General features: G+C 32.2%; 1 pseudogene; it reads right to left on the bottom strand.

Moving 5' to 3' along the window:
• Positions 1–3220: 3220 nt before the first annotated feature.
• LOC142643200 (squamosa promoter-binding-like protein 2) lies at positions 3221–11528 on the bottom strand (annotated as a pseudogene).
• Between the last annotated feature and the right edge of the window lie 9302 nt (positions 11529–20830).

Genomic DNA, 20830 nt, shown 5'->3' with positions numbered 1-20830 from the left:
CAATTCAGCCCAAGCCCGTTTGACGTGTAGGTTTTATTTCACATATAAAAAGAAAAACCCTAACTATGTTTCAGAAGTTTGATATGTTGTGTGTTGAATCTCTTGTGAGATCTAGAAGTGTTTACCTTCATACACACTTAGGATTATCAAGATCAAATTTCATGTCAAGAACTTAATAATCGCTGCAATTGCTGCATAAAGAACTTAAAGAAGATTTGAAATCTTTGAATGGAGTCTCAAAGTCACCAGTAGGAGAACTTGTGGTTGCAGTGGATCAAAAAAAGTAGTCTATGGACTCGGAGCTGTTACGTGGTCGTGGTAGTAAGTATTTTACTCGAGGTAGCAATAGGATGTTAGTGGTCTAAGTTCTATTGTACAAATTTTAATTCTTTTATGGTGGATCTATTTTACTTTGAGGATAATTAGGTCAAATCATTCCCAGGTTTTTTACCTGTTTGGTTTTCCTGAGTCATCAGATCTTTGTGTTATTTACTTTATGCATTATATTTGTTTTACACATATTTGTTTAACTTAGTTTTAATTAACAAACTTGTTAATCAACTTGGCTTAATATTAGGTTAAACTTATTGTGTTAAGGGGTCTAAAACTTTACAATATTGATTAGAAGTTAGATGGCCAACAAACCTATAAAATCTTATAATTGGTGGTGATTCCACATACCCATCCCAGCATATAAAAAACCTCATCAAGATTCGAACCAAATTCGGTATTGACAGTTTGACAACTCCAACTTGGGATCCAGGGGATTCAAACCCAAATATTACTATTACTTTGAATGTTCTAATGTATAGATTAATGTAGAATAGTATATGAATTATGTTTGGTTATAGAGGGTTGAGAGTTTTGAAAATTCCTAGTTTCAAAACCTATCAAATTTGGGTTACATTAATAGAATTGTGTCGAGATTGAGTCTTAGTCAGAAATTGCCCAAAGACGACAAAGTTTCAATCTACACAAAAATGATGGGGAGATGATATTTTGATCATAACTTGTATACCATAGCTAAATTCTAAATTAACCTAGTTTCATTGGAAAGTAAACATCTAAGATTTCAAAATGGATACAAATTTAAACCAATTTGGATTTGAAATAAATGAGTATGACTGTTTGAAGTTAGCACAATTTTGTTGTCTTTAAGAGTTTCACTAGACCAAAAATAATATCACTCAAGAGAAATCATCAAGTTAAGAATTTTGAATTCTACTAGAAAACATGCTTGTGCTTACCATAAAGCCACAAAAAGAAGGTCTTGAAGCCTTTATCCTAAAGCTTTAATCTGAAAAACTCATCTTTGTGCTTTGTTCTAAAAACCAAAAAACAAATCTGTAAGTGTTCATGATAATACCTTGAACCATATACATTTCTTTGAAATCATATAGGTTCTATCATGTGAATTCACTGCAATAAATCTTTGAGGAGTTCTTGGAGTGTTAGAGGTTCTGCTTCATGTAGGTGATGTCTGCTTATGGGAGAAATTACTATAGAAAGATTCCAAATGTTCTGGAACTACTACAGTAGGAGGGCAAGAAGGGTGTCGGTAGAAGTCACATAAAGTAAAGGTTTTGTAAGTATAGACTATCATAATTAATCCTTTATAGTGGATATTCAAACAGGACTAGATCCTCAGAGTTTTTCCATTGAAGAGTTTCTTCATTGTTTTTCAACTTTGCTGTCAAATCTTTGTGATAAATGTTTATTGCTTTAAATCTAATATTTGATAATTGTGATTGATATATATCCATAGCACCCTTGTGCAATAAATCCATTAATTCCACCACATAAATTATTTAAAGGTCAAAAAAGAATTTTTCTAGTGGTGACAAGCATTTGGAATACATAGGGATCTAAAAATGTAGATAATATGTCATCAGAATAGAATGTAAAATACTTTTTTTTTTGTTGAAGTAGTAATACAAGCAAGACTTGAACTAGCAAAGTCAAGAAAAGTCAAGATATGAGATTAAAGTTTGTCATTGCCCCCATTTTCCCCACAAAGCGTTTCTTCGATTGTTTATAATAATCAAGAAAAATCATATTTGAGCCATAAAGTCAATTGGGCACAACAAGGAAAATTATTCCAAGGTTTGACCAAGGTTGATAAGAAACTTAGAGCATCTGATCAAGTCGAATGTTGGACCGATGCATAGATTTTCCAATTTCCTTTCAAAACAAGTGGCAATTCAAGAAGAATATATGTATATTATACAAGGTTCCATGAAAATACAAAAATAATTCCATAACTTGCAGTTTACCTTTTGCTTAAGTGTTGGAAAGTTGGACTTTGGTATAACTTTTGTCACATGATGTCAAATTCGTAAGAGTTGTCTTTGGAAATGATTGGGTGACAAGCTTCATTCATTTTGAGAGGTTGTGGGAGAGAAAAATCCAAGAATTGAGTCAAAATCATGAGTAAAAAACTTTAAAACATTAGCGAGTAGTCAAGTTCTTGCGCACAACATTTTTGGTTAAATCAAACACCAACAAAAAAAATTGGTGTTGTGTGAGTTTTTTAACCACATCTCATTTGTGTAAACCTAAGCTCAGGAAGGCCTCGAAGTAAATGTATGAATGAGAAAGTTTAAAGTTGTCAAATTGAGTCAATTAGCGTTGCAATGGTTTGACAAGTCCCTACTTTCATAAAGTATGTCACTTCTTCAAAATGGTACCTTCACCTAAGAAGTGATCTGCATTGAGAGGAATCATGCACACAAGGTCACACCATGATAAGCTTCAAATGTTGAAAGAAAAAAAAAATTGTTTGTGAAGTATCTAACTTCCTGAGACTAATTACTTTTGAACTACAAGTTTGATTAATGGAAACTTGGTACCGTTCGAAAGAAAACTTCATAACATTTCCAATAACACATAAATTGCACAAAATGGAGGACCACTGAGGCAACCAAAGAGGTGCCCAAAATCAAGGAAAACATCAAAAAGTACCAAAAATTTACCAGGAAATTGAAAGAAGAAAAAAAAAAAGGGAATTTTTGCTCATGTTGATCATGCCGGCCGGCATGTAAGCATGACGATAGATTGCCTAAGTATTTTATTAGGAGAGACACCCAAGTACATTCAGTAATCGACTCATATCTTCTAAGAAAAATTATTCTAACCACAGCCATAACTACTCAAGAATATTTAACAGGAAAGAGAACACAAGGAACTTTAATAAAGGTTAAAAGTTCTCACACTTAGGATAAAACTTACAAAGGTCTATTCATCATGCTTAAAATTAGGAACTCATCCAATCTGGGAGAGCAAAATTAGTAATAAGATCTTAAAAAGATGCAGTAAGCTGTCCAAAAGTTATATATAAACTACCAGACAATCTTTTTAGCACTGGATAATAATAATATTCAAGTGCTTACCAAATTAAAGCCTGGTAGGCAGTCCTCTTGGACAAATTAGCGGACCATTAACATTATTTCAACAATATGGAGATCAGATCAACATTATTTAAAAAAAAAGGAGATCAGATCATTCAAAAAAAACAAAAAGGAGATCGGATCGGTCAAGTAACCAATGAATGTTGCAGAAAACTTGCTACTAGCAAACAATCCAATTTCAAAACACGTCGCTTCTGTGCTCTGCTTGGATGTCTTGCCAGCATGACCAAAAATGCAACAAAATCCTGAAAGTAAGAAATAACTTTTAGAAAAATGCAAGTGGATGTTGGTCTTTAAAACAGTGAGTTAATGTCGTCTCTTGTCTTTCCACATTAATATTCCCACAAATGAGCATGAAAACCAGGCCACAACATTCAGTTGGAAATGTAAGGTATAAATCAATATGGATCAGGTCTGCATACAAAAATATATGCTTCAACATTATACATTATTTCATTTGTTCAATAGTGAGTTATATTGCATCAACTATTTATATCAGATGACAATATGAAGAAACCACCAATTCTATGGATTTCATGGGTTAATCAGAATAATTCCTGGGTCTCATATAACTGATTTGGTCACTGTTCCAGAAATGCTTGGTGAAATTCAGTCACATAAAACTTTAAGTCTTCCAATGGGTACCTGAAGGATTCTCTATCTCAGTGTGCATGTGACTGAAATTTGCCCAAGGTAAGGATGAAGGGGGAATTCAAACAAGTGACTTTGACTTCATGAGGCTGGTTCCAACCGATTGTGCTACCCGTAAAGATTAAAATTCTAGACGAGTGAGTTTGACCCAAAGGGATGGGGAAGAGGAGGCTAAGATTCTACAAGAGACATTGTCCCCAACTAATTGTGCTACCCCTTGGAGAATTGAGGAAGAAATTTAACTGCTTTTAGGGATTCGAGGGTGCATGTTTTACCATCACATTGTATAGAAATAATGATAAAACTTAAATTAAACACTATTCTGACAACCTAAAATAACATGAAATTTATACAGAAGGTGATGGATCCACTGACCTTGCAGTGGTTTCATAGGAAGTGCTAATTTCCAATAATCAGTTGATTTGATTGGAATAAAAGCAGCCAGATTCATAAGATGATTTGAACAACTGGAATTCCTGGTAATGGCCACTGCCATTATTATGGAAATTTAATGAACGCGCACGGGATTCAGGAGGTGGTTGTTCCACCTGCTCGTGTCCTGATGAGGAAAAATCCCAATTTTGCAGTTCTGCATGCACTGCAGGCTGGGCTTCACTGCTTTGGTTAACATGCATGAGCTGGTCCAGTGCATTGCCTTCAGAGTCATTCAAACCCCATGACCTGGTTGACAGAAGAGAGAGAGCACGCCGAAGATCTGGCGCTACATTAACATTAGATGCAAACGAAGATGCCTCTAAACCTGTATAGAGAATTGTAATGTAAGAAATAGAGACTTTATTTACAGAAAGAAAATCCACAAATGAACTTGGTACACAACTTTGAATAAACACACTGGAGTCTATGGGACGTGCTATATATGTGCTTGCTTCCTCACCTTATTATTATTATTATTTTACAAGTTAGTTATTATCAGTTTTATCACTCCATAAAAATTTAAAATTAAAAGGAATGGAGAACTAAGGGGAAGGAGGGAATAACTTTTTTTTAAGAGAAGTTTAACCTATAACGTCCGCTCCTGATGATAACTCATTATCATCAGAACAAGACATCAATCGGTTTTTGGTGTAAATGAAGACTGAATCCCATATCTCTTATTCAACTATAAGAGAGATCACCAATTGAGTTAATTGGAACCCACTAAAGATGGGAATAACTTAATTGCTAGATTGATGTCTATCTTCTGGATAGTCAAACCATTACTCACAAAGTCACAATATTATATAGGGGCACATACATCATTAAAATGTAAATATTTATAGACAATATTCTATCCGCATTACGAAAATAAAAAGTGGCAGCTTAGCACTACCATATCCAAGCAATTTAAGTACCACATCACCTGCAAAAATATAAATATTAACTACTTGAATAAATTTAAATCACAAAATTTCAAATTGTGAAGCGAGATTTATACCTTAGTCAGACAAAATCTAAATGCTGCAGGCATGAGGCCAAAATTGCAATAAAACTACTTGAAAGAGTACTTGAGGAAAATTATTCTTAAAAATTAAATAAATAAAAAATTGAGGAAGAAGAAGAATGCTTGAGGAAAATGGGGGGTTTTATGGGCTAATGTTAGTATTCTGCTGTAGGTTTGGGCTAATTCTATCGTTGGCTTGGTTGGCGCATAATTGGGGCTTGGGTTGGTTAGTGGGTAGTTTGGGTCTCTCATTTGGATCTGGTCTTGGGTTTGATTAAGGACTTTGGGAGCCATTTTGGTTCAGGTAATGGGTTTTACGGACTATTCAGGCTCTAGACTTTGGTTATTGAGCTAGAAGCCATGGGAAAATAAAAAATGAGCTTGAACTATTTGGGTTTGGGTATGGTTAAGTTTCAACTTGGGCAAGTGTTTGGGCTTAAGGGGATTTTTTTGGGCTTGAGATTCACTTGGACCAAGGCTTGGGTTTTTGCATTTATGCAGGGCTCAGGTTTGGGCTTGAAATGAAACTAAGCCCAATTCCTGAGCTCATCTCTTTTTTTTATTTTTTTTTCCTTAGACTAATCTGCTCTTCTCTTTCCACCTACCTCCTCTCTCACTTTGTCAATATCTTTTGTCCTTGAGTGTGGTCATGAATCAGAGACATAAACGGTGGGCATGGGTTCTGTTGGTTTGAGGCAGTATGGATTGGGACTTTCATGGTTTTAGGTGGCTTCCTGATTAATGGTAGTTTGTGGTATGATTTTTGCCAACAGTGATGGGTTGTGGTTGTCGGCATGGATGGAGGTTGGCCGATGGTGCTTAGATGTTTTGGATTAGATGGGTCTTTGATAGTGTGCATTGGATCGATGGATAGGTGATTGGCTGGCAACAGATTTCGATAGTAGAGGTGTAACAACAATTAAAATATTTACAAACATATCTATAATTAATTTATAAGTAATAATAGATATAAAAATAGTACATTAATACCCATAAAATGATGTTAAAATGGTACATTTTCAAGGAGAAAGGTACTCACTCAATAAAATTAAAAAATGATTCTCAATGAAATTAGGTAATGTTTTCCAGAGAAAATTAGATATGCTTCCTACGGGAGAATTGACATGTTTTCCAATAAAAGATAAGGCGCTATTTTCAAGAAAATTGAACATTTTACAAATAAGATTAAGGCACACATTGCAAGAAAATGTTGTGCACATCTTTCCATAAAAGATACAGTATGCTTTCCAAGGGAAAATAGATACATCTTCCAATAAAATTTAGGGCATGATTTCTAATGAGAATTAGAACATGTTTTGCAATAAAGATTGTGAATACCTTTCAAGAAAAACTTATGGGGTCAAAATTGTGTATCAACACTACTTGAGTGTGGTATGCCTTATTTTCATCTGTTTATATTGCTTCAAAAAATAAGCTGGGTAAAATTACAACTATACCTAGAAACAGTGAGTGTTTGAAATGTTGTACCTTGGCCAGCCAAAAAAATAAGCTATGACAAATAGAAGCAAGTGTTCGTTTGGTATAATTTTTTTTTTTTTGGCATACATTGCCTTGAAAATAAGCTAGGTAAAAGTCCAAATGTGCCTAGAAATAAGTGAAACTTTGAAATGTTGTACATAAGCCAAATAAGCTAAGCCTGTTTGATTCACCATATTTCAAAGTATAACTCAGCAAAGAAATTAAAATTTATATGGAACACTTCTACCAATACAAAAAAGTTCTGTATAAAAGCAAGGAGAAATACCTTGACTAAGGACTTGAGGTGTACTGTTTTCAAAAGACAACATCTTGCTTGAATATGTTTGTAGCATGGAAGGAACCTCTGGCGTATCTGTGAGCAATTTCAGCTGCCTATCAATGCCCCCAGTTTTTGTAGGCCTAGTTAGAGAATGTCCAGTTGGTGTGACCTTGTTATAGTTGCATGCACTTTGCCATGTTGGATTTGCAGCTGACAATGGACCCCTATTCAATACAAGATTCATCTGCTGTCTCCCATCTGTAGAGATTAAAACCAATGATACATAACCTTACTTCAAAGATTGGCTATGAATCTCAGAAAAATCACCATGAGGAAAATGAAACAATCATGTATCATTTGCTTATAGAATCAAATGATGAAAGGCTAAAACAATGTTCCCAAAACAAACAAAAAACTTACAGAATAAGATGTTCACTTTTCTAATTGAGAATGTAACAAAAATGATGACTTAAATGCAGATAGACAGACGGATTTAGTTAAATTGTATAACTACTGGCACAACAGAAAAGTACAGAAATTTTCAGTGACAAAATTACCACCATATATTGATGAAGACAGCCCAGGAGAATGGAACTGGATTGCCTCTGGCTGTGGCCTACGTCGCCGCGCATTGTGGTCAGAGAGACGCCTCCGACAGCTTCGCTTCTTATCATCAAACTCCAACAATTCATGGAACCTTAACATTCACAACCAAGTTATTGTCACATCAACAAATTCACTTAATAATAAGACAACCCCACAAAATCTTCTTGTACAAACTAAATCTTACAATCAAGAAGTGTTGAAAATGCAAAAAAGACATCTAGTAATACAAATTACTAAGAAAATAGAGATCCATACTTATAATATTCCTTAAATTAGATCCAAAGAAAACTTGCCTGCTGCACTGTTGGCAAAACCGACGCTCCATACCAGCAACGATGACCTTTGGGCTTTTCGAGTGGCTTTCACAAATTCTATGCCTCCGATGGTAGTCTTTCGATGACTTTAAGTCAATATTGCATCCTTCAACTTGGCAACGTGGGGTTTGTGTACTCTGATAAGATGCCCTAGACCTTTTTCCAGGAACAGCTGAGGATGTCGGAGTCACAGGTGTTGGTAATGTCTTAGTGGTATTTGCCACGCACAAGTCTTCAAAATAAGTTCGTTTACCAAGCTTCAAACCAATTATTGGTTCACCAGAGCTGATAGATGCCCCAAAAGATGGAAATTTCCCAGTATTGTCCGCCCTGGTCCACTCGTTCTTCTCAGTAAAATCTTTAGGAAAGTCATCGACAGTTCCACTTCTCTTAATTCCTTCCTTGGAAGAGGAATCAGCTGAAGCAGAGATGGAGCTCCTAGATGAAGAACCATGGCCCAAATCAGACCCTGAGAAACCACCACCACCTGCAGATGAATAAACAGATGTGTTGTCAACCCCTCCTTCAAGCTCATGATTTGATGGTTGTACCAATTCTGGAATATCAATTGTCTTTGAGCTGAACCCTGCCAATTTCTCCCAGTCCCACTCCGAGGTGGCTTTTGAGTTCCAGTCCATCATAAAAAATTTATTAAGAAAACACCTATAAGAAAGAAAATTGGTTTTAGATGCAATGTGCATGAATAATTTTCCCAGCCAAGCACTGGTCAGCATGCAATGACTGCAACCAACATAATGCCAAAAGTACAGCAAACAGTCACACTCTCGATAAGATGTGCTAACTGATGGAAAAGAGCAAGGACTAGAAACTCAAACAAGACAAGAGCCACATGTTACACAAGTAGTTGATAAATGTGTGACATATTTATCATGCTTTGACATTTACAGCTCAAGTAAAGTCACAGTTACCTTCAACTCAAATCTCGGAATTGCAGTGTTTGTCCATTCCCTCTACTTGAGCATCAACATGTAAGGGTGGGTAGCAAATTTCTCTGTTTTTTCCTTTAAGAGAACAGATTAGAACCAGACTGCTCCCCAAGCCTAGAAGAGAACCAAGATTAATGCAAAGACCATATAATGGAGTAATGGAACAATAACGGTTGGCATCCCTTCAAATACATCACTTTCAGCCAATTTGTCCCATTAGATTCCTAATCTCCCACCCTACCAAACAAACAAGTGAACTTAAAACTGTCAGAGACCTCCATGTGGATTTTTTTCCGTCCCATTTCGGCCAAGACAAAATTGTCAAGTATGTGTCATCAGCGTCTTCCTACCAGCTCATTACCCGCAAATTCACCACTCATACACAGCCCCCCTGACCCCTCCGAGTGACATAATAGAATCCAACTCACACAACATTGAAAAAATTAGAACCAAGACAGTAAAGGGTAGCATTTTCTAATATCTAAAGTAAAACTGTAACTGCCTTTCCTATGAATCAATAATAGCAATGGTCTCAGCAGTCCTACTCAATTAGACCCAAGATTTAAACCCCACAATAAAAAGTAGCATTTTTTTTTTCCCCAAACTTCACTTGGTGCAATTGACATCCATTGTCTCAGAAAACCTCTTTACCACAGACATTCTTAAGAAAGCAGGAGTTACAGTTAGCCAGGAAATAACTTTTTTGTTTATACAAGGTTGATAATTTACAGCATCAGAAGATTGAGGGACTTTTTTCATATATTTGGCAATTGACAACCCCCCCCCCCCCCCCCCCCCCCCGGTGGGCCCGGGAAAAAATAGAGGGAAGAAAAATGCCTCCAATTTCTGGCAAGAGAATAATGCAATACTGTAAAAAATATCACTTTCTTCAACAATAACTACACTTAAAGCAGCAGTTGAGCAAGCATTCATGTTGAAAATGTTCATCTACTGACATCAACATTCATTAGTCGCGTCACTTTGTCAACAACAATTTTTGCACATAATTAATCGCGCTTTCATCTCAAATAAGTTTGACAGGTAGTTGTCAACAAGATACCCCATTTTTTTTTATTGGGTTTACACAGTCCGATAAAAATTACATTTGTTTCAATAATCCCTATGTAGAAAACCTAGTCCAAACAAACATACTATTAGTCTTGTTAGTGTATCCCAAGCTAAAGCATCTTTAACTGACCCCATTTATTTAAATCTGAATACATCCATAATTCAAGCACTTCTGCATGAAATCCACAAATCTCAATCTCCCAACATGAGATAACAAAAATTGTGTACCAGTTACATGTGCATAAGAAATTCCTAAACTTTTGTACCACCACAAAAAAATGAGTAAAAAAAATCCCAAACTATGGGTCTAAACTCTAAATTCTAACTCCCACCAAAGACAAAAACTCTAAAACTCTTAAGACTTAAAAATTTTCTGCCCCCACCAATAAAAATCATAGGCTTCCAAACATTCAATATTATGCACTTAAAACATAATTTTTTTTTCCCATAAAAACTTTCTTTAAATGAATTATTAACCAATACCTAAGGGTGTGTGTATGTGCACATGCACACGCTAACGAGGGTGTTCACAACTCTTTCAGCACCCCAACTATTCCACCTGGTGTGTAGTTTCCCATCTCACACGCTAGGTAATTTCAGGGAGGAACCTAGGGGTGGCCCCAAGATGCTGGCTAAAAGTCTTGAATTTGAAAACCTCATGGATCTCATGAGCCCTTGGAACCACTAGACTAACAACTTGAGGTTTATATATGTGTACATGCATACCAACATACATTCATACATCACATAAAGATGACATATATGGTGAACAATTCTGAAGCTTGGTATCAATATAGTGTACAACTGAGCAACTCTGTTATATCCATTTATTGATTCACCTACACAAAAGTCAATATCTAAGTCTCTTTTTACAGCAGTAGCACTCATCTGAGCTCTCCAAGGTATATACTACATACTTTTTCACTTTTTCACCCATAAACCAAAAAAAATCATTCAAAACCCAAAAATATAAAAGCTTTCCTTTTTTTTTTTTTACCCAGTTCCCAATAAACCCAGTTTCAAAAAAACAAAAAATTTCCAAAATCTCAGTACCAAAAAAAAAAAAAAAGGACAGAAGAATCTTATTCTCACAATCAAAGCAAAACCCATTTCTAGAGAGAGAAAGTAAAGGCAGAAAAAACAGGAAAGAAATAAAATTGATGACTTACAGTACAGGTTCTGCTGGGAGAGAATAGTTCAGGCCATGTGGAGTGGACTGAGTCAAGGAGCGAGTGGAGTGAGAGTCTGAGTGAGAGACCGAGTTGTTAAGGGCTTGGAAGAGGGATATGTACCAAAAGTAGAAAGTGTAGAGAGATGGGGGGGCATTAAAGAAGGGAAAGACATGGCCACTGATTTTTTTTACTATTTATAGTATTATTATTATATTCTTTATTTTTATTTTTTGGGGTATTTCAGTATTTGCCTTAGGCTCACCCACTAAGTAATTAAGTTTTGTTCTGGTCCATAAATTATGTCTGGACACGTGTCCCTCTCTTTTATGTCCCTAAAGTGAGGCTCTTTGTCTCTCTCCCAGCAGCTACCTTTCTCCATGGACGGTGGGTGACTTTCTGTTTTGGTGTGCTCTCCATTCTCTAAAGACGTGCCAGGTTGTAGAAAGTGACTTCACGGGAGAGTTATGTCTCATGCCTTTTGTGTTTGTGTTTGTGTTTGTGTTTGTATTTGTGTTTGTGTGTGTGTGTGTGTTTTTTTTTTAAGATGGATATGATAAAATTTTAACTTCACATTGCTTGATACATTTGGGTGCTTGATACATTTAGGAGATTAAAGATGAAAATTGAAATCAAGGCATTTTATATATATATATATATATATGACTTTAAAAAAAATTAAATATTATTTAAACTATATTACTTTGTTTTAGATGTAAAATTATTACTGATTAACATAAATTACGTAGAATTTCTTCTATAGAAAGTTTAAAGCATTAGTACCCATAGATGTAAAAAAGTATCTATTATACATTCTCAACACCTATTTTATTTATTTTATCATCTTATTTTACAATTTACTTAATATTTCAATTTCTATTTTTACATACAAGTCATTAAAATAATATAAATTATACCAACATATAATATAAACAAATCAATTCTATTTCTTGTCTCCCATCTCTTTCTCCCCACTTTTCCTCTCTCTCCATTAAAATATTAATTTTTATTTTTACAACCCATGAATAGTCGGGTTGTATATATACAACCTTACTATTCACATATGGTATAATTTTTAGATACCCACCCCCAGATGTAGCATGTTTTTAAAGATCTAAGATGTAAAATAGCGACTGAGGAGTTTTTACACTTCCCAATTCTAGTGCTTATAGACACAAAAAATTTGACAAAAATTTTCACACCTGTTAATGTGGTAGAATGATAGTGGTAAGTAAAAAAGTGATGTTAGTGGTGGACCCAAATGAGAATTAGGTAAAGTTTGCCAACACAACTATTGTGAAAAAATGTTGTAAATTTTTTTGTGTATTGCCCTTTGAGAAGTGCTTCATTCACAATATTTTTACAACAAATCCTAGGTGTTATGTTGTTATTGGTTCTAATTTGAACACTATAACAATATGCTACTTAGAATTTGTTGTAAAAAATGTTGTTAATGTAGCATTTCTATCTCTTTTTTTTCTTGTTTTTTCATTTGAAAAGAAAATTCTTATTTTATTTATTGGTTAATATTTTGGCTTAATTAAATTAAAATTTGGGGTCTTTTTTATACTTAGGGCCTTAGGCAACTGCATCAATAGTTTATACTATTAAGCTGACACTGATCATTGTTCTTATACTAAAATATTAATTGATTTTTGGAGCTTGATTCTCAAATCTCTTTTTTTATGGCATGAAATTTTACCAATTGAGTTAACTGAAATTTACAAGTTATATGCATATTTGCATTTTTAAATTTAGATATTTTCTAAGGTAAACACAACGTTCACTTCTTTTATTTTTTCTTCCGAACAATGAGATGGGAGATGAATAGTGCAATATCACGTTTTTTGGAATACCTATCATCATTTTTATCATAGCTAATGATATAGTATTTGTTGGGGTTTTTTTTAAAAAAAAAAAAATCAATAATTACTAGAGCAAATATTTGAATTATGAATGTCTCATTTGAAATCAAACACCATAAAGTATTAACTGAGTTATAAGACTCTTGACACTTTACATATATTGTAACATTCATTTTAGTTTCCTTTATGACATTTCTTTATATATCTTTTATATAGTTAAAAATCATGATTAAACATGCTAACAACATTATCTTTTTATAATATATGTCTTAATTATTAATTCTCATCATACACTTTACAATAACAAAGTATTTGAACTAGGTTTCTCAAAAAAAAAAAAAAAAGTATTTGAACTAGTCATCACATTAAACATGCTAACTTATATTTATATAAGATATTTTCTTCCAAATAATTATGCAACATTTAGATATTCATTAAGTCCATTTGAATTACATGATTTATTAAGTCTTTTTAAATTTAAAAAAAAAAAAAAAAAAGAGATTTATTAAGTCATTTGAACAAAACATCCAACTATTATTATTATTATTATTATTATGAACAAAACACCCCAACTATTAGATTAGGTGAATCGTCCCACATGCATGATGTTTTTAAGAAAGTAATACTTTAAATTTTGACCAACATTTTATCTTATATGGTGTTATTAATGCTGCCAATGAAGCAAGCTTGCTCTAAGGTCTCTATACTATCTTTTAGCCCTCATGTATTCTTAACAACCACTTAGTTTCCTTTATGAAATTTCTTTATATATCATTTATATGGTTAAAAATCATGATTAAACATGCTAACAACATTATCTTTTTATAATATGTCTTAATTATTAATTCTCATCATACACTTTACTATAACAAAGTATTTGAACTAGTCATCACATTAAACATGTTAACTTATATTTATATAAGATATTTTCGTCCAAATCATTATGCAACATTTAGATATTCATTAAGTCCATTTGAATTACTTGATTTATTAAGTCTTTTTTTTTAAAGAAGAGATTTATTAAGTCATTTGAACAAAACATCCAACTATTATTATTATTATTATTATTATTATTATTATGAACAAAACACCCCAACTATTAGATTAGGTGAATCGTCCCGTATGAATGATGTTTTTAAGAAAGTGATACTTTAAATTTTGACCAACATTTTGTCTTATATGGTGTTATTAATGCTGCCAATGAAGCAAGCTTGCTCTAAGGTCTCTATACTATATCTTTTAGCCCTCACGTATTCTTAACAACCATTTAGATACTGACATGCATGTAATATATAGCTTGCTAGTTGTAGGAATAGACATTAGACATGGGCAACCCCAAAGGACTAAAGTTGTTTAAAAAGCGTATGCTTATTAGTGTAATATAGGGCAGAAAGACAAGACAACTAAAACATGTTCAGCAGAAACATCCTATTCAGTACAAGGTAGTTCATTAGGACAAATCAGGTTTTCATTTCATACCTCAACTTCAAGCGGACATTATTAAGATTAAGGTCATCTTATTGTCTATCAACACACCTATCTTTTTCACTTGGTCCCCCAAAAATTTCCACGTGTCAATGTGTGAACGGCAATAATAGATCATATATATTATCAGGGCCACCAATATTATTATTTATTTATTTAAAGTCTCACAATCTACTTATTTTCATTTTCAACTACTATTACAACAATCTTCAAAAAAAAAAACTACTATTACAACAAACAAGATCAGGTTTGGAAACTAAAATTTTCATTGATGTTGTCACGGCTAGAATTTTAGTCATCTTATAACCATATTACTACTATTATGTCAATTCTTGAATCTAAATAAAAGTATATGCATCTAAGAAAAAAAAAAGGTATTATCAAAATTTCAATAAAAATTCATTAAAACATATTTAATTCATTCTAATTCCTCTTTTTTTCAATTTAAAAAAAAAAATCCCAAATGAGAGAATGAAAAAAATAATTTCAAAAATTCTATTATTTTCATTCAATTCCCCATATTCTCCTCTCCCAAACAAGTTGTAGATTATCCCTTTCAATTTTTATTCTACAAAATTATAAAATATACTTTATTGACTTTATTTATTCTTCTTGTTCTATTTTAGTAGGAGATTTCAATGTTGGTGAAAAAAATATATAGTAGATAAAAACTTATATCTTTTATCTTCCATCTTTGTATTCTAATTATTATTGTATTTCCCTTTCCATGGTTTTAGATAAAAGAGCAAAATTAAGATATAGTTCATTTGATAGAGTACAATTATTAAACATATGCTTGCACTGATCGATAAAAAGACAAACGATTATACCTAAAATATATTTGTACTGCGTTGTACCTAAATTTTATCCTTATATAAATGGTTGGGTGGGGAGGAGGAGAGGGTGGGGTTGGTGTTGGTGTTGGGGGGTGTTAAGAAAGGTGAATGACATTAGTGTCATTGTCATGAAAGTCATCTTCTCCAACTTAAAGGTCTTGTAGTTTAGCTTACAGTACTTATGATCTTTCAAATCAAAGACATTTAGGGGTTAGATCTCCTCTCTCTCTCCAATAATAACTATCGAATTTATAAATAAATAAAATCTTATTCAAATTCCAACATAAGTCCATATAGTCTCTTAAATGGTGTGGTCTGGTAGAGCTAAACTAGGAGAAATTATACAATCCTCATGGTGGACCACGCCACTTGTCCACCATGAGGATCTCATAATTTCTCCTAAACTAGGCTATCTAAACTTGCAATAATAGACCCTATTATCCTAAATGAGTGAAGGTCATTAATCTTTCATTTAAAGAAGTCACAATCACTTATAGTTAATTTCACTTGTAAGTAATAACAGACAAGTTTAAGATTAGAAACTAAAAATCTAGTTGATGATGTTGGTTTAAAAAGAGTTTAAGGTTGCGTTTGGGATAGCTTATTTTAGGCAACTTCTTTACTATTTAGTTTATTTTTGTTATTATTTATGGGTCTTATTGCACTTTTTAATACTATTCATGAGTCTCATTCTACTATTTCAACTAACTTTTAGCTTTATTTACAATACTTTTAGTTTTATCTACAATACTTTCAGTAAAAAAAATTTCAGTTTCAGTTAAATAAGATGTTCCCAAACAAACCCTAAAAGTGTTTTTGTCAGATTTTAAAGCTCTATATATACCTTATGGTTTTCGTTTTATTTTTTATTTTTTATTTTTTTTAGACTTACAAAAAGGAAGGGATATAAGATTTGAATTCTGATCAAGAAAAGTTAAATATACCATTAAAACCACAAAACCTTTAATATATATAAATTATTTTTAATTATTGAAAAACAATGTAAACACATCATCGTTGAAATAATATCACAAATATTTATTTTATCAGGTGGTATATATAGAGCAAAAGGCCATTTTTTGACCATTTCTTTATTAATTGGTTTTTGTTCTTTTATTGATAATTTCCTTGCTATGCTTTTTTTTTTTTTTTACCCCCAAAAATATTAGAAAAAAAAAAAAAGGCAGAGAAACCTAATTTACCTAACTGCTAGCATTGAAAAGTAGTTCCCCTATTGAGGCAGTAATAGCATTTGAATAGCAGCCCTACTTCTCACTTTGGGACCTCGTTTTGCAATTCAAACGCGTGCACAAATTGATTTTCATTTTTGGTAGAGCGAGTCCAATATTTATTAAGAGGATGACATGCTACAAATTTCAGTGTAACCTATTATTAGAGACTTTAATTCTAAAAGAATCTTGCAAAACAAGGCAATCTGGGTAGGAGCTATTGTTTAGCGTATGCTAACTAATAAAGTGAGCGAATTGATATGTGATATGTAAATTACTCTTTCAATCAGTTTGTGTTTTTTAATTTAAAATTATTTAACTAAAAGATAGAGGCATTTTAGAGAGCTTAAGAATTTGTGTGAGAGTATTTTCATACACAAAATGTTGAAATCCAAATAGAGAATCTTGTTATTAGTAGTATTAGACTCATCACAAGTGTTTTGCGCGTACAATAATACTCTTTTATTATTTATTTGTTTTTTTTGGTTTTGTGTTATAATATTTAAAAGTGATATATAAATAACCGCTTGTATTTTTTTTAAGAAAGAAGTACGGTAACGTGAATTAATGTTTAAAAATGAGATAAAGATATATAGTAGCCTAAGTTTTAAACTGAATGGAGAAGATAAAGGGAAATTTTTTTTTTTTTTTTTTTGAGAAACACACACACACATATATAGGGGAAGAAGGATGAGATAAAGGAAAAACTTAAAACTTAGGAATAGTAAATTATTCTTTTAACCAGTTTGTGCTTTTTATTTAAAATTATTTAACTAAAAGATAGGGGTATTTTAGATACTTTAAGAATTTGTCTGAGGGTATTTTAGTACGCAAAATGTTGAAACTCAAATAGAAAATCATATTTATATATATAATAATAGGTAAAGCTAAGAGAAAATCCAATTAGATTTCAATTTGGAATTCAATTAGAGTCTAAGTTTGTACCACATGTCCCATCAAATCTAAGTTTTTTAAATTTTTGTACTAAGTAAGTTAATTCAATGTAAAAATTAGATTTCAATTAGAATTTAATTTTGCGACATATGTCCCATCTAATCTAAGTTTTTAAATTTTTGTACCAAATAAATTAATTTTGTGTAAAAAATGAGGAGTCCAATATAAGTAAATCATAGAAAACATAATTTTTGAATGATTTTATATTTATGAGTTTTTTTTTTTTTGTAGAACTAATTCAAGTTTATAAGTCATATATATATATATATATTAATAAATAAAGTTGAGAGAAACCCCAATTAGATTTTAAATTAGAATTCAATTAGATTTTAATTTTGCGCCACGTGTTCCATTTAATCAAAATTTTTAAATTTTGAACCAAGTTAGTTAGTTCAGTGTAAAAATTAGATTTCAATTAAAGTTTAATTTTACAGCACGTGTTCCATCTAATCAAAATTTTTAAATTTTTGTGCCAAATAAGTTAATTTAGAGTAGAAAACGACAAGTCAAATATAAATAAATCATAAAAAATATAATCATATATCTAACGCTATATATAAAATTAGAGGAAGAGAGAGTTTGAATGATTTTATATTTATGAGCATTTTTTTATAACTAAAAACAATTCATTTGGCGCAAAAATTATATATATATAGATTAATAGGTAAAACTTAGAGAAAATCCAATTAGATTATAATTGAAGTCTAATTTTGCACCATGTGTCATAAATTATTTATTTTTAGAGAGAGTTTTATTTTTTAATTTTGGAATCAAATGTGAAACCATATCATAAATATCCATTCAAGTGAGTTATTGTGTACAAAAATCAAAGAGTCTAGAATTAATGAACATAAAAATATTTAAAAAATTAACAATTTACATTTTCTATCTAATAACATTCTTACAAGACTTTTTAAAGAGTTTTTTTTAAAAAAGGAATGACTACCAATAATATTTAAATTATATATGTAAGATTATTATACTATGCATTTTATTGTATATCTTTAATTTTAAGTATATCCATGCATATGCATAGGATTACAAGCTAGTTATTAATAGTGTATATGTGTGTGTACACACACAATAGACTCATCACACGTGCTTTATGCATGCGATAATGCTCTTTTTTTATTTATTTACTTTTTTGGTTTAGTGTTATAATGTTTAAAAGTGATATATAAATAACTGTGTATTTTTTTTTTTTAAGAAAGAGGTAGGTAAGTTTGAGATTTGAACAAAAGAAAGATGATATAGTTAGTGCGGATGGATAAAGATTTGTGATAACGGTATAGAATTTGGATAATAGAATTTTTGGAATGTTTTAAAGATTTTTTTTTATTATAAAAAAACATAGAAATTTCGGGATAAAAATGAGTAATTTTTACGTGAGGTAGTGGGTTTTTTTTTGAATAAGTAATTTTGTATTTTTTTTTATTAAGATAATTGAGGTATTTGAATACAAATAGATAACAAATACAGATAGGAACCATACATTTGAATACAAATGGGTGGTGAGAATAAATGTTTTTTTCCCCTTTTGTACGTGAGATTGTATTACTCTTTTAACATTTTTTGGAAAAATTAATTTCGTATTTTTTTTATAAAGATAATTGAAGTATTTGAATTCAAATAGATAACAAATGCAGATAGGAATAAGATATTTGAATACAAATAGGTGGTAAGAATAATGGTTTTTTTTTTTTTTTCCCTTTTGTATGTGAAATAGTATTACTATTTTAACTTTTTTTTGTAGGTAAAAAAATAAAACTAAAGGGTATGTTATTTCAAATTTGTATGAGGGTATTTTGGTATACCAAAAATTATATATATATATATATATATATAATATTGTTTGTTTGTTTAGACACTTAAAACAAATTGTTTAACCTAATGAATTAGCCAAATGCTTAGGTTAATTATGAGATCTAGGTTAAACAGCAAAATATTGTGGGGAGTAAAAGAACCCAAGTGAGCATATGGGCTATTGGGCTGCAACATAGAGGGCCGATCTGCTCCAGGATTAAGCTCTATGATTTGGCCCATACGCCGAGGGTCCGGGGATACAGCCGAGGACGAGTCTTCTCCTCGGAAATGCCCTAGAGAATTCAAAGTTTCATTATGAAGGTCAAAGCACAACTCTGGAAAGACCAGTGGTTAAAAGGGGATATCCTGAATCTTCTAGATGCACCAGCATTAAAGAAAATATCAAGAGTAAAGGCTGCCACCTCCGCATTAAAGGCTCTGCACCTACCTCCCTGGCCGCATTTATGGGGAGGTGACCCCTGAACAGTGAGGGGGAAACTTCTAGTCACTGTTCAAAAAGTATCAGGGAAGGAAGTATAAAAGGGGGGTAAAGGCCAAAGAAAGGGGGGCGGTAGCTAAGAAAGAAATTGAGAAAGTGTAATCTTTAAGGAAGAAGTAGAAATAATAAAGAAGTAGTCCTCGGCTCGAGTCCGAGGAGATCCATTTGCCTTTATCGTTCGTTATTTACTTGTGTTTATTTATAAAAGTTTGTTATCAAGCTCCCAGTACTTCTAACCTAGGTTTTAAGCCCACACTCTACAAATTTTTATTGTTTAAGGCTCATTGGGCCTGAGCCCGTGATTGTCTTTGGGTCCAGGTGCAATTGTGTACTTACAAATATCATATCATGCACAGTGGAAAAGAAAAAAAATACATAGATATGATCACCTAGAAAAACCAATTAAACGAATCATCTTAAGGTAAAAACATGGGGAGAATTTGATCTAACTACCCTCAAGGAAAACAAATCCATTAGAAAGAATTGAAGTTTACAAAAGATTTAACCATAAATCTATTGCTACCTCTAGTAGAACTTACTGATATGACCACGTGCAAGGTCTGACTCCACGGACTCTTCTGTTTTGGATTTGCAGCACACAAGCTCCCATGCTTATGATTTTGAGATCTCACTCAAAGGTTTAGATTATCAGTTGTTGATCTTGTAACAGCAACTAGATTCTATCAGCACTTGATTATAGATCTTGTTCTGATAGACACTTGTAGAGTTAGAAGGTTACAGAACCTCTTAGATTTCACAGGAGTAGCTCACAAGTATTCCAAGAAACATCAAAACTT

The sequence above is a fragment of the Castanea sativa genome, chromosome 7, assembly GCF_040712315.1.
Source record: "Castanea sativa cultivar Marrone di Chiusa Pesio chromosome 7, ASM4071231v1".
NCBI lineage: Eukaryota > Viridiplantae > Streptophyta > Magnoliopsida > Fagales > Fagaceae > Castanea > Castanea sativa.
The sequence above is the reverse complement of the archived record's forward strand: the minus strand, read 5'-3'. Positions and strand labels throughout refer to the sequence as shown.